The sequence below is a fragment of the Oncorhynchus tshawytscha genome, linkage group LG20 (assembly GCF_018296145.1).
Source record: "Oncorhynchus tshawytscha isolate Ot180627B linkage group LG20, Otsh_v2.0, whole genome shotgun sequence".
In the NCBI taxonomy this organism is placed as follows: Eukaryota; Metazoa; Chordata; class Actinopteri; order Salmoniformes; family Salmonidae; genus Oncorhynchus; species Oncorhynchus tshawytscha.
This window is the reverse complement of record NC_056448.1, coordinates 22047036-22070287: the sequence shown is the minus strand read 5'-3', so window position 1 is coordinate 22070287 and position 23252 is coordinate 22047036. Positions and strand designations below refer to the sequence as shown.

General features: G+C 44.7%; 1 protein-coding gene across 5 annotated transcripts in view; it reads left to right on the top strand.

The window, feature by feature from the left end:
- LOC112241878 (mediator of RNA polymerase II transcription subunit 13-like) overlaps positions 1 to 23252 on the top strand; it is a 127449-nt gene that overhangs the window by 70149 nt on the left and 34048 nt on the right. The gene's annotated exons all lie outside the window — the stretch shown is intronic.

The window sequence follows — 23252 nt, the reverse complement described above, 5'->3', positions numbered from 1 at the left end:
TGGGGAGCTCTGGGGGAGTGTGACAGACAGGCGGTGTGAATGGTTGCCGTGTGGCGGCTGCTCCCACCCCGTCTGGGATGTGGTGACACCTCTGGCTGCCTCTTGGCACCTGGCTGTGAGCCCCTCGGATCATGTCACTACGCTCGCAGGTGGGAACGGCTCGCTCTGTGAGACAGACGACTAGTCCGAAGTGTGTGTGTGACAGTGCAAGTGCTGGTCTGCCAGGCTGCCCGGACGTGAGACTATTGAGAGCAGGGTAGTGAATGGTGGCGAGGTGTGAGAGCTGAGCAGAGGAGGGGCTTGGGGCTGTGTGTGTGTGTGTGTGTGTGTGTGTGTGTGTGTGTGTGTGTGTGTGTGTGTGTGTGTGTGTGTGTGTGTGTGTGTGTGCGTGTCAGAGACTGACAGAGAACAAGAGCACAGGAGTGGGGCATGGTTGTTGTAGGGTATTTCCATGTAAAAGGAACCCATGAGCACCGACATGTGAAGTTCAGTAGAGTAGAGTACAGTAGAGTAGAGTACAGAACAGTACAGTACAGTAGAGTACAGTACAGCAGAGTACAGAACAGTACAGTACAGTAGAGTGCAGTAGAGTACAGTAGAGTACTGTACAGTAGAGTACAGTAGAGTACAGTAGAGTAGAGTACTGTACAGTAGAGTGCAGTAGAGTACAGTAGAGTACAGTACAGTAGAGTAGAGTATAGTAGAGTACAGTACAGTACAGGTGAGTACAGTACATTACAGCAGAGTACAGTAGAGTACAGTACAGTATAGTATAGTAGAGTACAGTAGAGTACAGTACAGTATAGTAGAGTACAGTAGAGTACAGTAGAGTATAGTACAGTATAGTAGAGTACAGTAGAGTACAGTAGAGTAGAGTACAGTAGAGTACAGTAGAGTAGAGTACAGGTGAGTACAGTACATTACAGCAGAGTACAGCAGAGTACAGAACAGTAGAGTACAGTAGAGTGCAGTACAGTAGAGTACAGTAGAGTGCAGTACAGCAGAGTACAGAACAGTAGAGTGCAGTACAGTAGAGTACAGCAAAGTAGAGTAGAGTATAGTAGAGTAGAGTATAGTACAGTACAGTACATGTGAGTACAGTACATTACAGCAGAGTACAGTACAGTACAGTAGAGTACAGAACAGTACAGTACAGTAGAGTACAGTAGAGCACAGTAGAGCAGAGTATAGAACAGTAGAGTACAGTAGAGTACAGTACAGTAGAGTACAGTACAGCACAGTAGAGTACAGTACAGTACAGCAGAGTACAGAACAGTAGAGTACAGTACAGTACAGTAGAGTACTTTACTGTACTATACCATACTGAACTCTACTCTACTGTGCTGTTCTCTGCTGTACTGTACTCTGTATACTTTACTGTACTTTACTGTACTGAACTCTACTCTACTGTACTGTACTTTGATTTCTAAACTTGTGAAACAGACGTCTATGATTGGCTCAGATTTGGTCCTGTCCTGACCAACCAAATTTGGTCTTGTTTGGGGTCAGAGCTCATTACTATAATAGCAATGTGTAGAATAATACCCAAATATGCAAAAGGATTCGTGCATATTTCTACCTTTGTACCTATTCAGGATACATCACCATGAAGAGAAGGACATTCATATCCATAATTATACATTTCTGTATAGTGCAGATCAGGGACTCATGATGACATTCTGCTACGGTAATTCTGTTACCGGTTACCTAAATCCACTTCCCTTACTGTAGTTCAACCAGCTCAACAGCTCAAAGTCAAGGTGTCATGTCATAGTGGACCCCCTTCTTTCTGCAGACATCTTTCAATCTTCATTTGTGGCAGATCTTTTTGGAAAACGTGGTGATATAAAAAACTGAAGGAGATTTTACCGGAATTCTGTCACTAAACTTTGCATCTGCACAGTAATGTGTTTTTGTAAAATGTTCAGTCTATACTGTTAGAAGTAGTCCTTGTGCGTATCGTTGTTGGTTTCTTAAACTTTAAAAATCACTGGTTTTTGTTTGTCATACATTTTTAAAGTGAAAAATCTGAGTCTCAACGCAATTCTGTTATCGTGGAATTGCCCTGTAGCTCTACTTGTTGCTTTGCTTGAGTTCGGTGTATTATTTTAGTTTTCTTTCAAAATACCCACTATGTACAGTAAGCTGGATATAATTCCATCTGTGCATCAATTAGAAACATATTCATATCTACTATGTTACAGGAAACAATTAAGTCAAAGACACGAATCATCTAAAATATTGTAATACGGATATTGATATAACATATTGTATTATAGAGAGAATCGTGACATATCTTAAGTTTTTAAATAGTTCAAATTATGCAATTACATTGAGTTACATTTTGAGAAAGTTGAGAACCTCTCCATATCTAGTAAGCCAAATGTGTTTTTAGGAGTGAGATCCTCTCCTATGTAGCTGTGGAGATTCCAGCCAGCAATGAAGATGCCCCGCTGTGGCACAATTCCAAAGGTGTTGAAGGAATCAAGTGTAACTCATTCCTAGGTTAGGACACAGCATGCAGGAAATAGGAACGAGAGAGAGAGAGGAGAGAAGGCAGATAACAGAAAGACACGGGTGCATAAAAACATAAGCCCACTACTCAGCCTCTGTTTGTCGTAAGCACTTTTAGAGCATCCTCTAACCAAACGAGGAAATGAAGTCTCACAAAATAACACCGCCGTTGCCTCGTCGTCGTTTGAGCTACGGCAGCTCTACCAAGCAATCACAATTAAAGTGTGTGGGCGTCCTAAACTGTCATGGATGCGATGTCTTCTCTAAATCATGTCGTCTTCTGCGCTGCGTTTAGTGTGAACATTGTCTTCATTGTGCCACAGTTTGCTTCAGTTTTTAATGAGTTTGCAGCGTGCTAATTAATTTGCCTATTAAGACGGCATTGTCTTTGCTTTGACTGTGTAGAGAAAAAATTGTGAGAGGGAGAGGGGAAGAGAGAGGGAGAGAAAGGAAGAGGGAAGGAAGGGGGAGTCGTTGAGAGATCAGTCAGCTCAAGTGTTGATGCAAAGTGAGGAGGAGAAGAGGGAAGAGGGACAGAGGAGAACTGAGGAGGAGAAGAGGGAGAGAGGAGAGAACTGAGGAGGAGAAGAGGGAGAGAGGAGAGAACTGAGGAGGAGAAGAGGGAGAGAGGAGAGAACTGAGGAGGAGAAGAGGGAGAGAGGAGAGAACTGAGGAGGAGAAGAGAGAAGAGGGAGAGAGAAGAGAACTGAGGAGGAGAAGAGGGAGAGAGGAGAGAAGTGAGGAGGAGAAGAGGGAGAGAGGAGAGAAGTGAGGAGGAGAAGAGGGAGAGAGGAGAGAAGTGAGGAGGAGAAGAGGGAGAGAGGAGAGAAGTGAGGAGGAGAAGAGGGAGAGAGGGAAATAGAAAAGAAAAACGCTTGCGTGCCAAAACTCAGGGAAGAGCTGGAGGACAGAGAGGAGAAACTGTATCACTCTGAAGAAGTGCTGGAGCAGGAGCGAGTGAGTGAAGAAGTGAGAAGGAGGAGAGGAAACTGTCCTAAACAAGGGGAATGGTAGATGTGTTGAGTTCCAGTGATGGAATCTGTGTGTTCCTGCTGCTGTGTGATGATGATGTGTCTGTTTTAAGTGGAGGGGGGATAAACCGCTAGACTGTAGTCCCTATAGAACATCATGGCCCCTCTGCTTTGAAAGAGGAGTGGAGTTGTGGGGGTTGGACAAATGTGACCCCCTCTTGACACTCCTTAGAGCTATAAGGAGAGGGTTATGAGGCTGGGGGTGTGTATGGAAGTGGGAGGGGGGGGCTGAGTGCCTTGCTGAGGCTCGGGGAGACTGTGCTGGGGCTTCAAGAGTGCAGGACTTTCCCAGAGAGACCAGATTTGGCTAGCCCCCATGCTGGGCTTTGAGAGTGTGTGTGTGTGTGTGTGTGTGTGTGTGTGTGTGTGTGTGTGTGTGTGTGTGTGTGTGTGTGTGTGTGTGTGTGTGTGTGTGTGTGTGTGTGTGTGTGTGTGAATCTGGATAGCAGTGCTGGAACCGCGTGCTGTGTGTGAGAGGGGGTCCTACAGTATGTGAGGGAAGAGGGACTTGCCCCTGTGGCACCCACCTGATTCTTCTCCAGTTTGACAGCTTTGTCTGTGCACACGGTCAGCTGGTGCACCCCCTGCCAAGCCTGCCCCACTGCCTCCCTGTGAATTATTGAACAGACTGCTCTGGGGAGAGAGAGAGACAGAGAGAGAGGGAGAGAGATGGAGAGAGATGGAGAAAGAGAGAGCGAGAGAGAGAGAGAGAGATGGAGAAAGAGAGAGGGATAGAGATGGAGAAAGAGGGATAGAGATGGAGAAAGAGAGAGCGAGTGAGCGAGAGAGAGAGAGAGAGAGAGAGACAGAGAGAGAGGGATAGAGATGGAGAAAGAGAGAGCGAGAGAGAGCGAGAGAGAGCGAGAGAGAGACAGAGAGAGAGGGATAGAGATGGAGAAAGAGAGAGCGAGTGAGCGAGAGAGAGCGAGAGAGAGACAGAGAGAGAGAGGGATAGAGATGGAGAAAGAGAGAGCGAGTGAGCGAGAGAGAGCGAGAGAGAGACAGAGAGAGAGAGGGATAGAGATGGAGAAAGAGAGAGAGAGAGAAAGTTGGGAAAATACAGCATCATTCCTCTATCGTGATCACACCCAATTGAACAAAGACGTGCAAAGAAGCAAATGCACACTCACACTGAACAAACATGCACACGTTACCCCCCCACACCACACACATACACACACTTGACCAACCCACAACACAATTCTCAGAGGTCAGCCTTCACAGAGCCCAGTTACCAGTGACATCATGCCACTGGTGCTGCCTCCTTTGTGCCTCCACTGCCTTGTCCTGTATGCACTTCCATTGAGAAGCGCTATCCCCTCTCTGTCTCATAGGGGGCGCTAATGGACTGTATCCACCTGTCTGCCCTTGTTCCTTAGCGCTGGCTTTGTCAGTCTCTGGTGTTTATTCCCATGTGCCCCTTGGGTATGAGGAGGATTGGCACATCTATGAAGAGATGCCCCCCTCCCTTTAGACGGCACACGCTCCCTCTTTTCCTACTCTTCCCTCTCTTTGTGTCTGAGAGCCAGGAAGAGACTGTGTGTTGGTTACGGATTGCATCAGATGCTGAGGGAGCGAGAGAGAGAGCGAGAGAGAGAGAGAGAGAGAGAGAGAGAGAGAGAGAAATAAGAGAGAGAGAGAGAGAGAAATAAGAGAGAGAGAGAGAGAAATAAGAGATAGCTGTGGAGAGTAAAAAAAATAAAAATAAATGAAGCATTACCAGAGACAGCTGAATGATTGCAGTGTATAGAAGTGGCAGCAGGGCTTCTCCTCCTCTCCTGTACTCTACGCATGCTAAACATAGACATTTATTCAGCTGCACTACCTTCATTCATATGCATTATTTTCTGTCCATATGCTCATGCATACAGACACTGTACAATACAGATGTAGGATCTTAATTTGAGTCAGTTTGCTACAGCAGGAAAATAATCCTGCATCATCAGGAAATGTGAATTATTATGTGCATTATAATTATCGGACATTTTTTGGGGGTTGATACATTTTTCGTAGGAACATTTCTGAAATATCAAAGTGGAAATCACAAACTTCAGAAGCCTTTTAAAACCTAAAATACACGACTAGTTTTACATTTCCCGCAGGAATGTTCTCCTGCAACAAGGGTGATGAAATTAAGATCCTACATCTGTATATTCACGATTAGGTGCTATTCTCTGGTCCTCTCAACTCACTGTCTGTTGATGTGTGCCAGACAAAGAATTATGTTTTTTAGGTACTTTTGTAGTGTGAGGGATAATTCATTTTCTTTGCATACCAACACTGCAAATGGGTGTATGAATATTGGTGTGTGTGTATATTGCATGCACATGGTGTTTGTGTGTATGTATTAGAGGTCGACCGATTATGGTTTTTCAAAGCCGATACCGATTATTGGAGGACCCCAAAAACGCCGATACCGACTAATCGGACGATTTTTATATATATATTTGTAATAATGACAATTACAACAATACTGAATGAACACTTATTTTAAATTAATATAATACATCAATAACATAAATTTAGTCTCAAATAAATAATGAAACATGTTCAATTTGGTTTAAATAATGCAAAAACAAAGTGTTGGAGAAGAATGTATAAGTGCAATATGTGCCAGCTAACGTTTAAGTTCCTTGCTCAGAACATATGAAAGCTGGTGGTTCCTTTTAACATGAGTCTTCAATATATTCCCAGGTAAAAAGTTTTAGGTTGTAGTTATTATAGGACTATTTCTCTCTATACCATTTGTAATTCATATACCTTTGACTATTGGATGTTCTAATAGGTACTTTAGTATTGCCAGCCTAATCTCGGGGGTTGATAGGCTTGAAGTCATAAACAGCGCAATGCTTGAAGCACAGCGAAGAGCTGCTGGTAAATGCAGGAAAGTGCTGTTTGAATGAATGCTTACGAGCCTGCTGCTGCCTACCACCGCTCAGTCAGACTGCTCTATCAAATCATAGACTTAATTATAATATAATAACACAAAGAAACATGAGCCTTAGGTCATTAATATGGTCAAATCAAATCCGGAAACTATCATTTCGAAAACAAAACGTTTATTCTTTCAATGAAATACAGAACCGGTCCGTATTTTATCTAACGGGTGGCATCCCTAAGTCTAAATATTGCTGTTACATTGCACAACCTTCAATGTTATGTCATAATTATGTACAATTCTGGCAAATTAATTACGGTCTTTGTTAGGAAGAAATGGTCTTCGCACAGTTCGCAACGAGCCAGGCGGCCCAAACTGCTGCATATATCCTGACTCTGCTTACACTGAACGCAAGAGAAGTGACACAATTGCCCTAGTTAAAATAAATAAATATACAGGTTAAAAAAAATATACTTGTGTATTGATTTTAAGAAAGGCATTGATGTTTATGGTTAGGTACACATTGGTGCAACGACAGTGCTTTTTTCACGAATGCGCTTGTTAAATCACCCATTTGGTGCAGTAGGCTGTGATTCAATGATAAATTAACAGGCACCGCATCGATTATATGCAATGCAGGACAAGCTTGATTAACTAGTAATATCATCAACCATGTGTAGTTAACTAGTGATTATGTTAAGATTGATAGTTTTTTATAAGATAAGTTTAATGCTAGCTAGCACCTTATCTTGGTTCCTTGCTGCACTTCCGTAACAGGTAGTCAGCCTGCCACGCAGTCTCCTCGTGGAGTGCAATGTAATCGGCCATAATCGGTGTCCAAAAATGCCGATCACTGATTGTGATGAAAACATGAAATCATCCCTAATTAATCGGCCATTCCGATTAAACGGTCGACCTCTAGTATGTATTTTAGTGTGTGCATGTGTCTTATAGTGTGTGTGTGCTCCTAGTATGAGGCTGTTTGGATGGCTTCCCTCACTCCCCTCTCCCCTCAGCCAGGAGGGAGCCAATGACATTGAGACATTAACCATCTCCCTGGCAACGGACATTTGGTGTCAGGCTACATCACAAGGTCACTCCATTACCTCAGGAAAGTCAAATAATAGGAGACCCCCCCCCCCTCCCCCACACCTTCACATCCGGAGAGATGCATCTCCGAGTGGCGTGTTAATTGTTTCCCATTGCGTGTGGCTGAGAGGATGGAACAGATCACTGGCAGTTCATTCTACTGGTTTGACTGCTCTGAAGCCTCAGTGATTGTGGCACACTCCTAAGGGATAAGGAGGGCTTGCTCTGAGCTGAACCTGGCTAAGGTGTGTGTTTGTGTTTGCACACATTTGTGTAGGGGTCCTGGTGCAGCGCAGGTATGTGCATCCAATGGTTTCCATTGCAATTGAGTGGCTCAGTCACTTCAGGGTTGAGTGGCTCAGTCACTTCACAAGACGTTTCCCTCCTTTTAACCGCTGGGCTTTCTTCATGGGATACTGCTCAGTTTAGCCCCTTTCAACTGGAAGATGACTGAAGAGCGAGAAGGGAAAGAAGCCGAGAACATACTACGCCTTTTTCTGCCAGTCATTTACCAACCAGCCTGTAACAGTACATCCTACTGCTTAGGAATGATAGTAATGGCATCCGCAATTATTTACTGTTCATTTCTGTTCATTTGTATGTGATCAGGTTAAATCATTGTGGTTCACATCAGCATTGTAATTGGTGGGATGAAAGTATCCTAGAAAACACACCCTGATTTATTTCTGAGTGGCTCAATTCATCATGGTGACTCCCAGACATATTACTGTTCAGCTGAACAACAACAACACTACTGGGGAATGGAACAATACCACATCAGTGACCTGTGATAATGCTAGACTTGTTTTAGACACCATCAGGGTTGGGGTCAGAACTGTTTCAATTCTACCAGAAATTTCTTACATGCAAAATGTTGCTATTAATTGTTGCTATTAATTATCCCTCCTCCCAGTTAAGAATATACTTCAAATTTTCTCCTGTCTCATATTTATTTATTTTTCCTATCGCGCCCTCATTTTCCCCCAGCTGCCCACCTCCTCACCTCCCACCTCCCCATCGCCCCACCTCCTCACCTCCTCACCTCCCCACCTCCCCACCTCTTCACCTCCCCACCTCACCACTTCACCTCCTCACATCACCACCTCACCTCCTCACAACCTCACCACCTCACCACCTCATCTCCTCACATCACCACCTCACCTCCTCACGTCCTCACCACCCCACATCACCTCCTCACATCACCTCCTCACAACCTCACCACCTCACCACCTCATCTCCTCACCACATCACCACCTCACCTCCTCACCACCCCACATCACCTCCTCACCACCTCACCTCCTCAGATCACCACTTCATCACCACCTCACCTCCTCACCTCCCCATCGCCTCACATCACCACCTCACCACCTCACATCACCACCTCACCTCCCTACATCACCACCTACTTATCTCCTCACCTCCTCCTCACCACCTCTTCACCTCCCCACATCACCACCTCCTCATCTCCCCACATCACCTCCTCACATCACCACCTCACCACCTCCTCACCTCCCCTCCTCACCTCCTCACCTCCCCACATCACCACCTCACCACCTTACCTCCCCACCTCACCACATCACCATCTCACCTCCTCACCACCTCCTCCTCACATCACCTCCTCACCACCTCCTCCTCACATCACCTCCTCACCTCCCCACCTCCTCACCTCCCCACATCACCATCTCACCTCCTTACCACCTCCTCACCATCTCACATCACCTCCTCACCTCGTCACCTCACATCACCACCTCACATCACCTCGTCACCACCTCACCACCTCCTCACCACCTCACATCACCACCTCACATCACCACCTCATCACCTCCTCACCTCCCCACCTCCTCACATCACCACCTCACCACCTCCTCACCTCCCCACCTCCTCACATCACCACCTCAACACCTCACCTCCTCACCTCCCCACATCACCACCTCCCCACATCACCAGCTCACCTCCCCACATCACCACCTCACCTCCTCCCCTCCCCTCCTCACCACCTCCTTACCTCTTCACCACCTCCTCCTCACATCACCAACTCCTCACCTCCCCACATCACCACATCACCACCTCCTCACCTCCCCACATCACCACTTCCTCACCTCCCCACCTCACCTCCTCACCTCACCACCTCACATCACCACCTCACCACCCACCTCCCCACATCACCTCCTCACCACCTCACCACCACCTCACCACCTCCTCACCTCCCCACATCACCACCTCCTCACCTCCCCACATCACCACCTCCCCACCTCCTCACCTCCTCACATCACCACCTCCCCACATCACCACCTCACCTCCCCCTCCCCTTCTCCCTACCTCCCCACCTCCCTACCTCCCCACCCCCTCACCTCCCCCTCCCTACCTCCCCTTCTCCCTACCTCCTCACCTCACCACTCCGCTCCTCCCCACCTTCTCACCCCCTCCCCACCTCCTTACCTCCTCACCCCCTCCCCTTCTCCCTACCTCCTCACCTCCCCCTCCCCACCTCCCCTTTTCCCTACGTCCTCACCTCCCTACCTCCCCATCTCAAAACTCACAATCCTTTAATAGGCCCATTTATTGACTTACAAACAGCAGAGGGAAACATTTCCTTTATCCTCTGTGATTGAAATAGTGCCATGTAAACACCTCGGTCACCGAGGAGAGAGAGGGGATCAATAGAAATAAAGGCTTTATATACACCAGCACAGCAGCCACCGTATCCTCCTTGTATAGCTAGCTGTGCTCTCCAATGTGTAGGTAAAGTCTGTCTAGCTTTCTGAGATCTGTTGACTGTAGGCTATTTTCCATCTACAGAGACTTTCCTTAAGCCCCTGGTTCCTGTGTTGTATTATATGGAGCATATAATAATGGATGTTGTTCCAGTTTGCACTATGTCTATCTGCAACACTGATCACTAAAAACACTCAAATAAAATATAAATTGGCATTATTTCCATTTGATATCATTGTGTGGTGCTTTGAAAGGACCAGTATGTGTACTGTGCATGGCATGTACAATAGTTTGTCCTTGAACCAGGAGTCACCTTATTCAACAGCAGCAGCCATATAAATTGATAGCTCTTTGTTTAAGCGCTAACATTGTGCTAGCTAGCAGCAACAAAGGCTAAGGCCACTCACCAGGCAGCCAATTAATAATGTAGGGCTGGGTGGCTGCATTCTCCTGATCTCCTGGTTAAAATGAGAGGCGTTTGGAAGGGATGGGAGAGGAGACAGAGGGTCTTCCTACTGGTCACTGTCATGCTATGGGCGTCAGCCTTGTTCTGTCAGTCTGTAAAGAGGTCACAGCAGATTTGAGCTGCCCGTTCGTCTAGTAACAGTCATTATCACCCAGACAGATTAAGATAATTCACAATTGAGATTCGGCAGTGGTGCGGGGAGCCAAAGTCGGGTCAGTGAAGTGGTGGAACAGATTAGTGGGGATCATCGCATGGAGATTCACATTTGCGCTAGTGTATAAATGCACGTGGTGTGCTTAGTATGCATATGAGTGTGGATAATGAAATCTAGCCAGAACACAAAATCTAATTTCTCTCTCTCTCACTCACCATTATTCAGACCCCCCAGTGGTGCTGGTCCATGTTGTGTGGCAGGCTGCTCAGTGTGGTGCCATTGACACAGGAACAAATGTTGTCACCTCGTAGACATCACCAGTGGCTCTCGTACAGAACAAAGCCATGCTCGGTGTATGCATTGAATCACACGTACATGTGTTCAAACAACCTTGCTGTGATATGTAGGGCTCTTAGGTAAGACAAATACATACACACTCACAGATGCATACACACACACACACACACACACGCACATACACGCACACACACACACACACACACACACACACACACACACACACACACACACACACACACACACACACACACGGTCCCGGGGACAGTAGATGGAGTGACTGTGTATGGGTTCTCTCCTGCTCTGCAGTGTGTGATTGATTTGAGCATAAAAGCATTAATTGTGCTCAGTACCAAGCCATTAAACCTGGCTGTGATCTCAGCATTAAGTGTGGAGGAATCTGAGAGTGTGTGGCGCTGAATTATTCACCTCCCCCTCTCTCCTCTTTCTCTCTCCTCTCTCTAGCTCTCTCTTTCTCTCCTTGCTGCTGTCGCTTCCTCGCCACTCTCTCCGCTCTCTCCTACCTCTCTCTACCTCCAGTGTTGTCAGCCCCGGGGCTAGGCTCCACCATCACTCCTGTTCATTTATTAATACCCGGCTTATTCAGCAAACAGCACATCTCCGCCTAGCCTGCTGGCCTGCCTGCCACTGAGCATTGTATGACACACAGCACTGCCTAAGCACCCCCTCAGAGGCAGGAACCCAATGTCCACACACACTGACACACACACTCTTACTGTGCAAAAAAATGCCATTTGCAAAGGACAGGCTGTATCAATCTCACTGTTGTATGACCCTCAGCTTTTGTAGATCCTCACGTGATCAGTCAAGTGCCATTTTCATCATGTCAGTGAGTACGGTTACATACACGCAATAATGCGATTGTTTTGGATAGTCCGATTACAGTTTTTTTCAATTGCTAACAAGCATTGATCAATACTGAAGCCCCTTTTTCAAAACTCTTCGCACAGTCTGCATTACCAACATACATCTTGGCCAAACAGTTTCTCACCTCCAAAACTCACTAAACCACCAAAACACTTCACACGTCTCAAAATAAGCTCGTTCGACCATAACACTGGCAACAATTGTCACTCAGAAAGTATACATTGTCACTCATAACACACTGACCTAAAAAACACTAACAACAGAGAGCATTACATAAATGATGAGGTTTGTTTTTCACAAACAGTTGAAGTCTGAAGTTTACATACACCTTAGCCAAATACAGTGCTTCCGGTGCCGACAGAGATGGCCGCCTCGCTTCGCGTTCCTAGGAAACTATGCAGTATTTTTTTTTTTTACGTGTTATTTCTTACATTGGGACCCCAGGTCATCTTAGGTTTCATTACATACAGTCGGGAGGAACTACTGAATATAAGAGCACCGTCAACTCACCATCCTTATGACCAGGAATATGACTTTCCCGAAGCGGATCCTGTGTTCTGCCTTCCACCCAGGACAATGGATCGGATCCCAGCCGGCGACCCAAAACAACGACGTCGTAAAAGAGGCAAACAAAGCTGTCTTCTGGTCAGGCTCCGGAGACGGGCACATCGCGCACCATTCCCTAGCATACTACTCGCCAATGTCCAGTCTCTTGACAACAAGGTTGATGAAATCCGAGCAAGGGTAGCATTCCAGAGAGACATCAGAGACTGTAACGTTCTTTGCTTCACGGAAACATGGCTCACTCAAGAGACTCTATCGGAGTCGGTGCAGCCAGCTGGTTTCTTCACGCATCGCGCCGACAGAAACAAACATCTTTCTGGTAAGAAGAGGGGGGGGGGGAGGGGGGGGGTATGCCTTATGATTAACGAGACGTGGTGTGATCATAACAACATACAGGAACTCAAGTCCTTCTGTTCACCTGACTTAGAATTCCTCACAATCAAATGTCCGCATTATCTACCAAGGGAATTCTCTTAGATTATAATCGCAGCTGTATATATTAGCCCCCAAGCAGACGCATCGATGGCCCTGAATAAACTTTATTTGAATCTATGTAAACTGGAAACCACATATCCTGAGGCTGCATTCATTGTAGCTGGGGATTTTAACAAGGCTAATCTGAAAAGAAGACTCCCTAAATTCTATCAGCACATCGATTGTGCAACCAGGGCTGGTAAAACCCTGGATCATTGTTATTCTAACTTCCGCGACGCATATAAGGCCCTCCCCCGCCCTCCTTTTGGAAAAGCTGACCACGAGGAGGTCGGGGGAGGTCCTTATATGCGTCGCAGAAGTTAGAATAACAATGATCCAGGGTTTTACCAGCCCTGGTTGCACAATCGATATGCTGATAGAATTTAGGGAGTCTTCTTTTCAGATTAGCCTTGTTAAAATCCCCAGCTACAATGAATGCAGCCTCAGGATATGTGGTTTCCAGTTTACATAGATTCAAATAAAGTTTATTCAGGGCCATCGATGCGTCTGCTTGGGGGCTAATAGCTAATAACGACTCCATTTTGTTGCTTCCAGCCTACAGACAGAGACTAAAACAAGAAGCTCCCACGCTCAGGTCTGTTCAACGCTGGTCCGACCAATCTGATTCCACACTTCAAGACTGCTTTGATCACGTGGATTGGGATATGTTCCGCATTGTGTCCAACAACAACATTGACGAATACGCTGATTCGGTGACAAGTTCATTAGAAAGTGCATTGACGATGTTATACCCACAGCAACGATTAAAAGATTCCCAAACCAGAAACCGTGGATTGATGGCAGCATTCGCGCGAACCACTGCTTTTAACCAGGGCAAGGTGACCGGAAACATGACCGAATACAAACAGTGTAGCTATTCCCTCCGCAAGGCAATCAAACAAGCTAAGCGTCAGTATAGAGACAAAGTAGAGCCGCAATTCAACGGCTCAGACACGAGGTATGTGGCAGGGTCTACAGTCAATCACGGATTACAAAAAGAAAACCAGCGGACCAGTGTGTCTTGCTCCCAGACAGACTAAATAACTTTTTTGCTCGCTTTGAGGACAATACAGTGCCACTGACATGGCCCGCTACCAAAACCTGTGGACTCTCCTTCACTACAGCCGACGTGAGTAAAACATTTAAACGTGTTAACCCTCGCAAGGCTGCAGGCCCAGACGACATCCCCAGCCACGTCCTCAGGGCTTGCGCAGACCAGTTGGCTGGTATGTTTACGGACATATTCAATCAATCCTTATCCCAGTCTGCTGTTCCCACATGCTTCAAGAGGGCCACCATTGTTCCTGTTCCCAAGAAAGCTAAGGTAACTGAGCTAAACGACTACCGCCCCGTAGCACTCACTTCCGCCATCATGAAGTGCTTTGAGAGACTAGTCAAGGACCATATCACCTCCAAACCTACCTGACACCCTAGACCCACTCCAATTTACTTACCGCCCAAATAGATCCACAGACGACGCAATCGCAACCACACTGCACACTGCCCTAACCCATCTGGACAAGAGGAATACCTATGTGAGAATGCTGTTCATCAACGACAGCTCATCATTTGACACCACAGTACCCTCCAAACTCGTCATCAAGCTCGAGACCCTGGGTCTCGACCCTGCCCCGTGCAACTGGGTCCTGGACTTCCTGACGGATCGCTCCCAGGTGGTGAGGGTAGGAAACAACATCTCCACCCCGCTGATCCTCAACACTGGGGCCCCACAAGGGTGCGTTCTGAGCCCTCTCCTGTACTCCCTGTTCACCCACGACTGCGTGGCAATGCACGCCTCCAACTCAATCATCAAGTTTGCGGACGACACTACAGTGGTAGGCTTGATTACCAACAACGACTAGACGGCCTACAGGGAGGAGGTGAGGGCCCTCGGAGTGTGGTGTCAGGAAAATAACCTCACACTCAACGCCAACAAAACAAAGGAGATGATTGTGATCTTCAGGAAATAGCAGAGGGAGAACCCACCTATCCACATCGACGGGACAGTAGTGGAGAGGGTAGTAAGTTTTAAGTTCCTCGGCGTACACATCACGGACAAACTGAATTGGTCCACCCACACATGCAGCATTGTGAAGAGGCGCAGCAGGAGGCTGAAGAAATTCGGCTTGTCACCAAAAGCACTCACAAACTTCTACAGATAGACAATCGAGAGCATCCTGTCAGGCTGTATCACCGCCTGGTACGGCAACTGCTCCACCCACAACCGTAAGGCTCTCCAGAGGGTAGTGAGGTCTGCACAACGCATCACAGGGGGCAAACTACCTGCCCTCCAGCTCACCTACACCACCAGATGTCACAGGAAGGCCAAAAAGATCATCAAGCACAACAACCACCCGAGCCACTGCATGTTCACCCCGCTATCATCCAGAAGGTGAGGTCAGTACAGGTGCATCAAAGCAGGGACCGAGTGACTGAAAAACCGCTTCTATCTCAAGGCCATCAGACTGTTAAACAGCCACCACTCACATTGAGTGGCTGCTGCCACCATACTGACTCAACTCCAGCCACTTTAATAATGGAAATTGTTTACATACCCTACATTACTCATCTCATATGTATATGTATATACTGTAGTCTATATCATCTCCTGCATCTTTATGTAATACATGTTTCACTAGCCACTTTAAACTATGCCACTTTGTTTACATATCCTACATTACTCATCTCATATGTATATACTGTACTCGATACCATCCACTGCATCTTGCCTATGCCGTTCTGTACCATCACTCATTCATATATCTTTATGTACATATTCTTTATCCCCTTACACTTGTGTGTATAAGGTAGTAGTTGTGGAATGGTTAGGTTAGATTATTCGTTGGTTATTACTGCATTGTCGGACCAAGAAGCACAATCATTTTGCTACACTCGCATTAACATCTACTAACCATGTGTATGTGACAAATAAAATTGAATTTGATTTGATTTATACTCCGTTTTTCACAATTCCTGACATTTAATCCTAGTAAAAATGCTCTGTCTTAGGTCAGTTAGGATCACCACTTTATTTTAAGAATGTGAAATGTCAGAATAGTAGTAGAGAGAATGATTTATTTCAGCTTTTATTTCTTTCATCACATTCCCAGTGGGTCAGAAGTTTACATACATTCAATTAGTATTTGGTAGCATTGCCTTTAAATGTTTTAACTTGGGGCAAACGTTTCGGGTAGCCTTCCACAAGCTTCTCACAATAAGTTGGGTGAATTTTGGCCCATTCCTGCTGATAGAGCTGGTGTACCTGAGTCAGGTTTGTAGGCCTCCTTGCTTGCACACGCTTTTTCAGTTCTGCCGAAAATTTTTCTATGGGATTGAGGTCAGGGCTTTGTGATATCCACTCCAAAACCTTGACTTTGTTGTCCTTAAGCCATTTTGCCACAACTTTGGAAGTGTGCTTGGGGTCATTGTCCATTTGGAAGACACTTTTACGACCAAGAAATGTTGCTTCAATATATCCACATAATTTTCCATCCTCATGATGCCATCTATTTTGTGAAGTTCACCAGTCCCTCCGGCAGCAAAGCACCCCCACAACATGATGCTGCCACCCCAGTTGGGATGGTGTTCTTCGGCTTGCAAGCTTCATCCTTTTTCCTCCAAACATAACAATGGTCATTATGGACAAACAGTTATATTTTTGTTTCATCAGACCAGAGGATATTTCTCCAAAAAGTACAATCTTTGTCCCCATGTGCAATTGCAAACAATAGTCTGGCTTTTTATGGTGGTTTTGGAGCAGTGGCTTCTTCCTTGCTGAGAGGCCTTTCAGGTTACGTTGATATAGGACTCGTTTTACTGGGGATATACAGTGGGGAGAACAAGTATTTGATACACTGCCGATTTTGCAGGTTTTCCTACTTACAAAGCATGTAGAGGTCTGTAATTTTTTATCATAGGTACACTTCAACTGTGAGAGACGGAATCTAAAACAAAAATCCAGAAAATCACATTGTATGATTTTTAAGTAATTAATTTGCATTTTATTGCATGACATAAGTATTTGATACATAAGAAAAGCAGAACTTAATATTTGGTACAGAAACCTTTGTTTGCAATTACAGAGATCATACGTTTCCTGTAGTTCTTGTCCAGGTTTGCACACACTGCAGCAGGGATTTTGTCCCACTCCTCCCTACAAACCTTCTCCAGATCCTTCAGGTTTCGGGGCTGTCGTTGGGCAATACGGACTTTCAGCTCCCTCCAAAGATTTCCTATTGGGTTCAGCTCTGGAGACTGGCTAGGCCACTCCAGGACCTTGAGATGCTTCTTAAGGAGCCACTCCTTAGTTGCCCTGGCTGTATGTTTCGGGTCGTTGTCATGCTGGAAGACCCAGCCACGACCCATCTTCAATGCTCCTACTGAGGGAAGGAGGTTGTTGGCCAAGATCTCACGATACATGGCCCCATCCATCCTCTCCTCAATACGGTGCAGTTGTCCTGTCCCCTTTGCAGAAAAGCATCCCCAAAGAATGATGTTTCCACCTCCATGCTTCATGGGATGGTGTTCTTGGGGTTGTACTTATCCTTCTTCTTCCTCCAAACACGGTCAGTGGAGTTTAGACCAAAAAGCTATATTTTTGTCTCATCAGACCACATGACCTTCTCCCATTCTGGATCATCCAGATGGTCATTGGCAAACTTCAGACGGGCCTGGATATGTGCTGGCTTGAGCAGGGGGACCTTGCGTGCGCTGCAGGATTTTAATCCATGACGGCGTAGTGTGTTACTAATGGTTTTCTTTGAGACTGTGGTCCCAGCTCTCTTCAGGTCATTGACCAGGTCCTGCCGTGTAGTTCTGGGCTGATCCCTCACCTTCCTCATGATCATTGATGCCCCACGAGGTGAGATCTTGCATGGAGCCCCAGACCGAGGGTGATTGACCGTCATCTTGAACTTCTTCCATTTTCTAATAATTGCGCCAACAGTTGTTGCCTTCTCACCAAGCTGCTTGCCTATTGTCCTGTAGCCCATCCCAGCCTTGTGCAGGTCTATAATTTTATCCCTGATGTCCTTACACAGCTCTCTGGTCTTGGCCATTGTGGAGAGGTTGGAGTCTGTTTGATTGAGTGTGTGGACAGGTGTCTTTTATACAGGTAACGAGTTCAAACAGGTGCAGTTAATACAGGTAATGAGTGGAGAACAGGAGGGCTTCTTAAAGAAAAACTAACTAGGTCTGTGAGAGCCAGAATTCTTACTGGTCAGTAGGTGATCAAATACTTATGTAATGCAATAAAATGCAAATGAATTACTCAAAAATCATACAATGTGATTTTCTGGATTTTTGTTTTAGATTCCATCTCTCACAGTTGAAGTGTACCTATGATAAAAATGACAGACCTCTACATGCTTTGTAGGTAGGAAAACCTGCAAAATCGGCAGTGTATCAAATACTTGTTCTCCCCACTGTAGATACTTTTGTACCTGTTTCCTCCAGCATCTTCACAAGGTCCTTTGCTGTTGTTCTGGGATTGATTTGCACTTTTCGCACCAAGGTAACGTACAAAAGTACATTCATCTCTAGGTGACAGAACGTGTCTCCTTCCTGAGCAGTATGACGGCTGCGTGGTCCCATGGTGTTTATACTTCCGTATTATTGTTTGTACAGATGAACGTGATACCTTCAGGCATTTGCAAATTGCTTTGTAAATCGGTATTTTGTTATAGAATAAGAATAACACCTTTCCCTTTATTGACTGTAATTAAGTAAATGTAACAGGAATTAATCAGAAATGCAGCAATTTGCTTCAATAGCCTTTATTTTTTCTATATCTTTGCATATGGTAATTTACTTGTGAAAAATATGAAGTTGAAACAAAAAACAAATTCCTGAAATTCCAGGGCTGCAATAATAATGACAAAAAAAACATCATCAACATGTGTAGTATAATCACTCCTACTGTACAGTACTGTGAGGGTTCTAGTTCTCATCAACATGTATAGTATAATCACTCATCAACATGTATAGTATAATCACTCATACTGTACAGTACTGTGAGGGTTCTAGTTCTCATCAACATGTATAGTATAATCACTCATACTGTACAGTACTGTGAGGGTTCTGGTTCTCATCAACATGTATAGTATAATCACTCCTACTGTACAGTACTGTGAGGGTTCTGGTTCTCATCAACATGTATAGTATAATCACTCCTACTGTACAGTACTGTGAGGGTTCTAGTTCTCATCAACATGTATAGTATAATCACTCCTACTGTACAGTACTGTGAGGGTTCTGGTTCTCATCAACATGTATAGTATAATCACTCATCAGCATGTATAGTATAATCACTCATACTGTACAGTACTGTGAGGGTTCTAGTTCTCATCAACATGTATAGTATAATCACTCATACTGTACAGTACTGTGAGGGTTCTAGTTCTCATCAACATGTATAGTATAATCACTCCTACTGTACAGTACTGTGAGGGTTCTAGTTCTCATCAACATGTATAGTATAATCACTCATCAACATGTATAGTATAACACTCATACTGTACAGTACTGTGAGGGTTCTAGTTCTCATCAACATGTATCGTATAATCACTCATACTGTACAGTACTGTGAGGGTTCTAGTTCTCATCAACATGTCTAGTATAACACTCATACTGTACAGTACTGTGAGGATTCTAGTTCTCATCAACATGTATAGTATAATCACTCATACTGTACTGTACTGTGAGGGTTCTAGTTCTCCCTCTCTCCTGCATTTGGCCACAAGTTCTCATCAACATCACAGCTGGCGATGCATCTTGGAAAGTATCTTCAGGAATGTCTAATCCAACCCTGGCTGTCTTCAGGAGAAGTGTCTCCACACCCCGCATTCATGGCATCCTGTAAGGACATCTGGTCATAAAGCTTCCACCTCCACACAGAGAAAAACCCCTCTATGGGGTTTAGGAAGGGGGAGTGTGGAGGCAGGAATTGTGCTGACATCCTAGGATGTGCAGTAAACCAGTCTGTGACTGCAGCCACATTATCCCACACAACAACGAAGGTAGGGGAGTTTCTTGCCCCTCTCTCCTCTACTGGCACAAGACGATTATGCAGGTCATCCAGAAAATAAATGAGCCTCTCTGTATTGTAGGAGGCCAATGAGTGGTTTGTGTAACAGCAAACCATCATTGGACAGTGCTGCTCACATTGTGACGTTAGCTCCTATCTGGCCTGGGACATCCACGGTTGCTCTCTGTCCAATCACATTTCTTCCGCTGCGGCGTGTTTTTGCTAAGTTGAATCCAACTTCATCCACAAAGATGAATGTATATGCAGTTTGCCTGGCTTCCATCTCCATTACTCTGTAAAATACAGTAAATCCACAGTTTTACAGTACTTTACATTATGCATAGCTGTAAATGTACCCTGTTTGGTTATTGAACAAACATCTTACCTGGACATATTGATACCGGAGTTCTTTCACATGTTCACCGTTTCTCTCAAAGGGTACAGTGTACAACTGCTTCATCCTTATTTGATGTTTCTCTGGGACTCTGGCAATTGTTGTTGTTCTGACCATAATCACATTCTCAAAAGTTATATTGTCTGCCAGCGCTCCTGTCACATTCTGACCTTAGTTTCTTTTTATGTCTTTGTGTTAGGTTGGTCAGGGCGTGAGTTGGGGTGGGTTGTCTATGTTCTTTTTTCTAGGTTATTCTAGGCAGGTGTCGTTCGTTGTCTCTGATTGAGAATCATACTTCGGTAGCCTTTTCCCATCTGTCTTTTGTGGGTGATTATTTTCTGTTTAGTGTGTCTGCACCAGACAGAACTGTTTCAGTTTCATTTTTCGTTCTCTTGTTGTTTTGTCATTAAGTGTTCCGTTCTATTAAATATCATGAACACTTACCACGCTGCGTATTGGTACGATCTCTCATACTCCTCGTCAGAGGAAGATGAATACCGTTACAGCTCTGTCCTGAATTTCCCACAGCTTTATTGCATTGTTGCCAATTACCATGTCAACAATGGCAATTTCCTGCTCATCTGATAATATTCTGCCTCTCCCTCCTGTGGGAAGCAACCTTTGGATCCTACTGAAAAACACAAAACAATCAATATATTTCAAAATGTAAACATACTGTATTGTACTGTAATATGGAGTTTGATTATCATTGAAGGATGCACATCTCACTTGTGTTTTGCCGGAAAATGTGTACTATTGATGCAACTGTTGTATGCTGCAGATTTGGTTGCACCCTTAAACCGGCCTCTCTCGAAGAGAGACCATGGTTTACAACATGGTCAATAATTGTGGCCCTTATCTCATCAGAGACCACCGCTATTGGTCTTCCTCTCCTTTGTCCTCCACGCATTCTCCCGCTCCCTGCCACTCTTCTTTCTCCACTAACCTGTCTTCCTTGAGCCGTGTTTCCAAACTACAGTTTTAATTTTATTTTTTAATCGCTAGGACCCATTTCATAATACATAATAGATAATTCACTTTTTAAAAACTCTTTACACAGTTCTCCTAGTCAACTTTCAGCTTGACACATCAGTTAATTTCACATCCAAAATGCACTAAAACACTTCATACATGTCTTCATAAATAAACTCATTATTCCATAACACTAGCAAAGGTTGTCACCCAACAAGCACACTTTGTCACTGTCACGATCGTTGTATGGAGTAGAACAAAGCGCAGCGTGGTTAGAATACATTGTTCTTTATTTAATGAAGAACACTTAAACAAAGTGCCGCTATGATAACGAGTGCTGACACAAGCAACTACACATAGACAATAACCCACAAAATACCCAAAGAAGATGGCTGCCTAAATATGGTTCCCAATCAGAGACAACGATAAACACCTGCCTCTAATTGAGAACAATCTAGGCAACCATAGAACAACATAAACACCTAGATGGAAACAACCCCATAAATCTACAAAAAACCCTAGACAGTACAACACCCTAGATGAGACAAAAACAAACATACCACCCTTGTCACACCCTGACCTAACCAAAATATATAAAGAAAACAAAGAATACTCAGGTCAGGGCGTGACAGTCACTCATAAAACAATGACCTAAAAAATGCTAACAACACTAACAACATAAGAGTTAGGCTATTACTGTAGTTTACATTATACCTAAAAACATGCCATTGTGTGCCTCAGCCCTGTTTGGTTTTGTTCATAACCAGTTCTGTATTTTATAGTCATCTTACCTGGACGTATTGGTTCCTGAGTTGCTTGACTCATTCAGAGTTCCTCTCAAAGGGGACAGTGTACAACTGCTTCATCCTGACTTGATGTTTCAGGACTCTAGAAATAGTTGTTATGCTTACATTGTGAATATTTCCAAATGTAATGTTGTCTGCCAAAACTCTGTCCCGAATCTCTGATGACCATATCAACAATTGCAGTTTCCTGAACAACAGTGAAAATCCTACCTCTCCCGCCTGTGGGAGGTAACCGTTGGGTCCTTAGCAGAAATACAAAAACAATTACACACAAGTGGGTTTGGGGGCTTTGCTCAATTTACTTCTGTAATGTGCAGTTCAGTCAGATGCCCTTGCGGAATGCACATCTTACCTGTTTTTTTGCCAGACATTTCTCACAATAGATGCCACTGTTGAGCATTGCAGATTGGGCTGCACTCTCAGACCAGCCTCTCATTGTTGGATCATGATTTATTACATGATCAATTATAGTAGCCCTAATCTCATCTGAGACTACAGCTCTGGATCTTCCTCTCAGTCTTCCTCCACCGTACCCCTCTCCCTCTCTCTCTCCCTCTCCCAGCCACTCTTCTTCCTCTGTCAGCCGCTTCTCTATCTCTGGCTGGGTCCATGTTTACATTACAGTACAACATTATTCCTAAAATTTCCCCTTTAGTATAGATGGTGAAATTGAATGAAATTGAAAGACTAACACCTGGCTGTAGGTGTTCAGCTACAATGGATATCGGCTGTGGTTTGTCTAATTGTTTTGATAGTATTTCATATTTTTTATTTGGAATATATTTCAATACGGTATTACTGTAGAAATGTAGCAAATTGCTGTCTTATTAAATGTTGTGTTTTGTTAGGTTTTGAACTTAAGTTTAACAGTTTTGAAGAGAGTATGTAAACATGTGCAAATTGGCCTGTAGGTACATAGAGTTTTGGTGGTGGTTGTGAATTCATGAAATTTGAAAGATGTATTCATTGAATGCATTTTGTGCCAA